Genomic DNA, 7500 nt, shown 5'->3' with positions numbered 1-7500 from the left:
TCAGACAACAGTTGCCACATCCTGATGGACTGACTGACAACAAGAGCGATTATTGCAGTCCACTGATTATTTTGGGTGTTGCAACTAGTCCAATTAAACACAGTCCGCTCTTTTGTTTATTTTCTGCTTAAACTCCTAATCATTTCCAAGTATATACCTTATTTCCCCTCTTCTTGAGAACATTTTTTTCTATTTTCTTTCTAACTATTTTATCTTTTATTCTTCCCATCAAACATACACTTAATACGTATATTCCTCGCTTCTTTTTCCTCCTTGTAAGTATCAATTAAATGTACACCCCCGTTCTCCTCCTCCTCCTCCTTAAATACCAGTTTGATTATTCTGTCTGTCTTCCCTTCCATCCACTCTATCGTATAATCCTTGCCACAGAACGCACGCATATACACACATCCTCCTCGCTTTTTATGTCTTTAAATAGCTTCCTTCTTTCCCGTCTCCATTTCCATCTAAAAATACTTGCTTAGCTTCTCCACCTCGCTCTTTTTGTACAGCACACACGCTACTTCCTCGCATCACATCTGCCGCCTAAAGGTCGCAGGGCAACTGCCAACGTGTTTCACCACGCTAAGTTGCATTATTAGATATAAATGTGTCAATGCGTAAAGTTATCAAAGAAGCACTTACCTACGTCTGTTTCCCGTTGGCTCCTCCCGGCAAATAGTGGGCAGGTGTGAAGGGAAGGCAGAGAATGAGCGAATCCTGAACCTCGACACCTTATTCGTATCGTTACTAACTCGCTCGAACATCTGAACTTGGATATCTAGTTTTATCTTAGGCTGCATAATGACATATACTACTACTACTACTACTACTACTACTACTACTACTACTACTACTACTACTACTACTACTACTACTACTACTACTATTCGTAAATTTCTTTATATACTAGCAATCCGAAGGGTATGAAAAGGCTATCGGGTTCATAGAGATCATCGGAGCATCGGAACGTATATCACATAATAACTCCCTCATCTCCTGAAAGAAAACCACGGAATGGTCAACGAACCAAGAAAGAAAGCCAATCTACAGGCGTGTGTAACTCAATATTTCACAATTAATCATGCTTTCTTTAATTTCTACTTATAACTGGACCCAGAGAGAGAGAGAGAGAGAGAGAGAGAGAGAGAGAGAGAGAGAGAGAGAGGTGGGGGCAAGACACGAAGGAGGAGGATGAAAAAAAAAAAAAAAACTTGGGTAAGAAAGGAGATGGATGGGCCGGAGCTCGAGTGTTGGCAGCGTGCAGGCAGCAACACACAGCCAAGCAACCATCTTTACTGTAGACACTGAAGCATACGATCACTGAGTCTTGGTGCGTCATGGCGGGGAATGTTGCCATGCATACACATACGCTCTCTCTCTCTCTCTCTCTCTCTCTCTCTCTCTCTCTCTCTCTCTCTCTCTCTCAAACAGGGTAACATCTGAACATTGAAAGCTTACCATTTGTCATCACCATTCATAAATATACTCTATATCTTAGAAAAAAAATTGTCTAAGTACTTATTACATCGCATCCAGTATTATATTTTTGATTAACTGCCTTTTTACGTAGAAAGACACAACATTTCTAAAGCAATTCAGCTAAACTTAAAGAAAAAGCTACATTAAACTTTTTGATTTCTAATGTCAGTATGGTACTTATTACTTCATTTCATTAACATTGAATAATTTTAATGAACAGAGAATCCCTAGCGACTTGCATAAGCTACACAATCAATCCTTTAAAAAAACTGATGTCTTTCGAAGAATTTTAACTTAGACTTTCTCCGGATTGTCATATTAACCTTAAGAAGTCACGGCAAAGGAGAGAGAGAGAGAGAGAGAGAGAGAGAGAGAGAGAGAGAGAGAGAGAGAGAGAGAGAGAGAGAGAGAAAGAAACTACAATTATAAGAGTTTAACTATTCAACTGCTCCTTTTACTTTCAGATGTGTCTTGATATTGTACTCTAAACTTTTCCCTCACTTTATTATACTTGTCACAACACTAGACAGTTAAAGTGAACGATGCCGTGCTTGAGAGTCTTGAGGGACCTAGTCTATGATCAAAAGGCGAAAAATTCCCTTTCTGTCTCGACCTCACCGTAAGAAGCTTAACTCGGCACTCATCCCAGATACCTCGGTGACTATACGGGAACTCGTTCACATCTAAACGCTAAGCAGGAAAAATTCAGATTATGAGTCTGGCACGTATATGTTTTACTCGAGTTTTCTTACAATTTGCATATCCATCAACATTACAAAGCGGAAACTAATTACATTCAATGAAATTAACTAATGCGAGATGATTATTAAGCCATTCTCTTGAAGACCATTTTTTTTTTCTGGCGGATATTTAGTGGCAGATAAGCGAGGGAATGATTCAATTAAAGAACGATTAAATAGATCAACGTAAAAGATACCGGTTTGAGCTCACCAAGAGGGAGATAAAACGACGAGGCGTGCATATATATATATACAGTTCTACTTTTCTATTTCTTATTTCGGTTCCACTATTTTCCAAATATTTCAGTGATGAAAAATATATATATATAAATAACCACCAGGATTAACGCCAAGCTTCTGAGAGTCCCTGGGAGCCACGCCACTTGTTCATCTACTCGCCGCGATGTGCCTTAGAAGCAGCGTCACCTGCCCGCCGCTCTCTCGCACTCTCACTCAAGCTTCAAACTTGAGGGAATGCATCTGTTGTTTATTTACTTTTATCACTGAGCCGCCTTGATCTCTCTCCTTAGAAAAAAATGTTTAAGAAATGTTACTTTCATCCGTCCCTTGTTGTCCCTTCCTCTCCATTTCATTCAGAGAATAAAGATTCGATACATGCAAATATCTACTCCCTCTCACATTCATTAACAGTCTCAGGCACTAACTACCGTATTCATACTCTCTCATCCGTGCACTCTTTCCGTCTTTCATCCATTCACTCATTTACTCACATATTGATTGTGCCACTCATACCCAATCTTATTTAATCTTTCTACCAATCATTTACTCAGTCATTCAACTCTCTTACGTATAATTTATCTTACACACACAACCTGACTCACTCTGTCTTATTTTCTTTTTCACCTACACCCATTCAGTCTCTCACCCACTAACCATCCTTATCTACATTTCATCCCACCGACTTACACTCTATTCCTCATCCACATAGTCCGTCTCACTATACTTCATGAAGCAACCATGGTGTGCACACTTACTTTTGCCTCGTATATTATCACGTGAGCAATAAATTCTCAGTATTCTAATTATCTTGTCAACTGCACACCTGGGACTAAAAAAAAAATAATAACAGCTCTAAGTGTGAGTGTTTAATTTTCATGCTTGCAAGATGTAGTATACATGAGTGTGAATCATTAGACAGTCATATTACAACTACACGTTAAAGTATGAGATGATTAACACTAAACACACACACACACACACACACACACACACACACACACACACACACACACACACACACACACACACACACACACACACACACACACACACATACACACACGCTCGACTCACAATCGAGAGGGCCGGGTTCGAGTCCCGGCGCGGCGAGGCAAATGGGCAAGCCTCTTAATGTGTGGCCCCTGTTCACCTAGCAGTAAATAGGTACGGGATGTAACTCGAGGGGTTGTGGCCTCGCTTTCCCGGTGTGTGGAGTGTGTTGTGGTCTCAGTCCTACCCGAAGATCGGTCTATGAGCTCTGAGCTCGATCCGTAATGAGGAAGACTGGCTGGGTGGCCAGCAGGCGACCGTGGTGAATTACACACTTACTGAAACGGTAAATTTACACCTTGCCAAAGTTTCCAAGGCATAAATTTCCCACTTTCGCCTGACTTACCCAGGGAAAGGCAAGAGGAGGAGGAGGAGAAGGAAGAGGAGGAGGAGGAGGACGAGGAGGAGAAGGAGGGGGACGAGAAGAAGAAGGAGGAGAAGGAAGAGGAGGAGACCATTCCCTTCTAGCAATATCGTAAAGTGGCCCCAAGAAGCACAAGTTTGAGCTGCAGTTGATAATTACCACGCCGCTATACTGGTGCCGCTAAGTAATCGGGCGCGAGGGACAGACACCGATGAAATTATACGCAACTTTCCCATCATCAAAGTTTCTCCCTTCCTTCCTTCTCGCAGGTACCAGGAGTGCCAGTACGCCTCTTAGTGTGCCTCGCCTCGCCACGCTGGCCGCACAGGTGAAGAGTATTACAAAGGTGTGACGTGTAACAGATCGCTTGCTTTGATGGTCATTCTGTGGCTTTTGTTTTCTGATGAATATTGACTGTTTTGCTATCTTGGTCTTTCTTTTTTTTTTCAGTATTCACAGCGCTGTACATAAATTGCTTGTCGTGACACGTTAATGAAGAAGAGAGAGAATACGAGGGTAATTTCGTCATTTTTTTTCTATTTTTTTTGGGGATAGAGAAGTATTTAAAAGACTTAAGTGCGAGAATAAGAAATTGAAAGAAAATAGAAGATTACTCTATCTACTACTACTACTACTACTACTACTACTACTACTACTACTACTACTACTACTACTACTACTACTACTACAGAGGACATAATTATTGTTATTCATATAAAATCATGAAATTAATGAAAGAAAAAATATCATCACGGTTCCCCATTTAGAATTTCCTCTTCCTTATCTGCTTCCATATTAATAGCATTTTTGTATTCTTTCTTCCTTTCATCTCTCTGCATCTCAGCATTTTAATTTCATCTTGTTTTTAATTCAATTTTGCTGTAATTTTCTTTCTCTTTATCACCCAATAGATTAAAATTTTTGTCACTTTTTCCCTCCCCTCCTTTCTTTATCTGATTTCGCATCTTATTAGCAGTATTTATCATTCTCTCTCTCTCTCTCTCTCTCTCTCTCTCTCTCTCTCTCTCTCTCTCTCTCTCTCTCTCTCTCTCTCTCTCTCTCTCTCTCTCTCTCTCTCTCTCTCTCTCTCTCTCTCTCTCTCTCTCTCTCTCTCTCTCTCTCTCTCTCTCTCTCTCTCTCTCTCTCTCTCTCCATACATATTTCAAGTAAGAGATACCAATTCAGACAAGGCTTCTTTAATTCCTCAATCCTCCTCCTCCTCTTCCTCCTCTTTTAAGTCCTTTTTATTCCATCCCTTCCTCCTAGTCCTCCTCCTCCTTTCCCTAGACCTCTTCCTCCTCCTACTCCCCTCCCTCCTTCGAATATCCTACTCTTCCTCCTTCCTCTCCTGCCCCTCTGAAGGTCGCCAGGTATTTTGGTGTCCACATGTGTATATATAACCTCCAGTCCATCCCAACTCGGCACTCACAGCTTATATTTATCCAGGTGACAAATGGAACGTGGTATTCGTAGCACCTCTGACGTAAATATTTAGTCATGTAAAGCTAGATTTCATTCCTTGTCTTTCTATGTTTGTTATGTCTCTCTCTCTCTCTCTCTCTCTCTCTCTCTCTCTCTCTCTCTCTCTCTCTCTCTCTCTCTCTCTCTCTCTCTCTCTCTCTCTCTCTCTCTCTCTCTCTCTCTCTCTCTCTCTCTCTCTCTCTCTCTCTCTCTCTCTCTCTCTCTCTCTCTCTCTCTCTCTCTCTCTCTCTCTCTCTCATAATATAGTTCATCTTGTCCTTTGTTTTTCCTCTTTGTTGTTGTATATATAAATTTCATTCTGTGTCTTTGTCTGTTTGTTACGTTTTTTTGTTTGTTTTTCCTTGGTGCAGGTTATTTTGCTCTTTGTTTGATTATTTTTTTAGCAGTACACTTTTCCCTCTCTCGGCTTAAAACACAAGAATAACGAGGTTTATTTCTGCACGGTTGATTATTTTTTTTTATGCCATTTTTTGTTTCGCAGTGCATATATGTAGCGTGTTATATTTTCCCTTATTGTAATTAATATGAGTTTTGATTAATATTTTTTTTCTGGCACTGAGTTTCCTTTTCTGTGTTTAAAATTTTCTCTTTCCTAAGATAAATCGTTCATATGTTTTTTTATATCTGAAAATAGAAACAGGAGGTAATTTTTCGTGAATTCATAAGAAATAACAATTTTTTTCTTTTCTTTATACTGGAAACTAGTCATAGATCATGTGACATTACAAAGAAATGAGAGAGAGAGAGAGAGAGAGAGAGAGAGAGAGAGAGAGAGAGAGAGAGAGAGAGAGAGAGAGAGAGAGAGAGAGAGAGAGAGAGAGAGAGAGAGAGAGAGAGAGAGAGAGAGAGAGAGAGAGAGAGAGAGAGAGAGAGAGAGAGAGAGAGAGAGAGAGATCCGTTTTTCCATTGTCATGAGAAAAAAAATACTAGTAATATATTTAGAGGTTACATGAGCAGTAAGAAAGAAACACATGGTAAATCGTATGAATTAAGAAACATTAATCAAAAACTTTTATAATTTAACTTCTCGCTATTTGAAGAAGAACCAGTAACACATTTTGAGATATCACAAACCAACAAAAAAAAAAAAAAATAAAGAAAATGTGATTTTTCTAAGAGAAAAGATTCATGAAAAAAAATTATCGCTTTTTTTTTCATTTCCATATTCTTCTTTTGAAACGCCATCAAAAAGCAAACAAACCAAGGAAAACATGGTAATTTTCATATTGTCAGTGCGTATTTTCCATCGTTGTGAAGAAATCTACTGGCAAAAGAAAAAACGACACATTCTCAAATATACAAAACATCCCCAGCAAAGTAACATTCATGAATCACTACACATTCATCAAACTGTTTTACCACTCTTTTCTACCGTTATAAGGCAAACCAGTCGTATATTGGGAAACGAAAATTGCTCTGTGCTCCAATTCGAGTGTTCCCGGGGCGTAGATTAGATTTCTGGATTCAACAAGGTTGCGAAGCTCCACCTGGGCGCGCCCCCGCCACTCTGCTTCTTTATTGAATATAATCCCAAACTCTCTCTCTCCTGAAACACCATTACCAGTCACCTCCTTCTGGGCCAATAGTTCCATCACCGCTCCTGCACTATTAGAAAAAAATGAAAGAAAATATAACAAAAAATATAGTACAGAATATTTCCACCACTATTCTTGCACTGATAAAAGAAAAAAGACTTCATGATTATCAGTCACCTCATTCTGAGCCTATATTTTACATCACCGTTCTTGCAATAATAGAAAAAAGAAACCGAAGAAAATATGAGGAAAAATATGGTAAAGATTTTTCATCACTACTCTTACATTGATAAAAAAAAAAAAAAAAGAGACATCTTAAAGAAATCACAATTACCAGTCACCATCCTTCTAAACTTATATTTACATCACCGGTCCTGCACTAATAGAAAAAAAAAAAAAAATGTAATAAAATATGAAAAAAATAAGGTAAAGAATGTTTCTATTACTATTGTTGCACTGATAAACAAAAGAAACAAAACACAAGAAGGAGCAAATTTAGTAAAAGCTATAGTGTTCATTGATGTCACCTATTTTTCTCTTTTTTGTTTTAGGATCTTTTATCTATTTTTTCCTATTCAATGCTAGGTTTCAAATATTGTTTTTATTA

At 38.8% G+C, this 7500-nt stretch overlaps 1 protein-coding gene and 1 long non-coding RNA gene across 3 annotated transcripts in view; one reads left to right on the top strand and one right to left on the bottom strand.

The window, feature by feature from the left end:
• LOC123511643 overlaps positions 1-703 on the bottom strand; it is a 16546-nt gene extending 15843 nt beyond the window's left edge. Inside the window, exon 1 of the long non-coding RNA XR_006676879.1 lies at positions 646-703. This is a non-coding gene — a long non-coding RNA (uncharacterized LOC123511643). The remainder of the gene's footprint in view (positions 1-645) is intronic.
• Positions 1-7500, top strand: part of LOC123511642 (cell adhesion molecule 1-like) — a 30609-nt gene that overhangs the window by 11267 nt on the left and 11842 nt on the right. The window lies entirely within an intron of this gene.

The sequence above is a fragment of the Portunus trituberculatus genome, chromosome 31 (genome assembly GCF_017591435.1).
Source record: "Portunus trituberculatus isolate SZX2019 chromosome 31, ASM1759143v1, whole genome shotgun sequence".
NCBI lineage: Eukaryota > Metazoa > Arthropoda > Malacostraca > Decapoda > Portunidae > Portunus > Portunus trituberculatus.
This window is presented reverse-complemented; position numbering and strand designations above follow the sequence as displayed.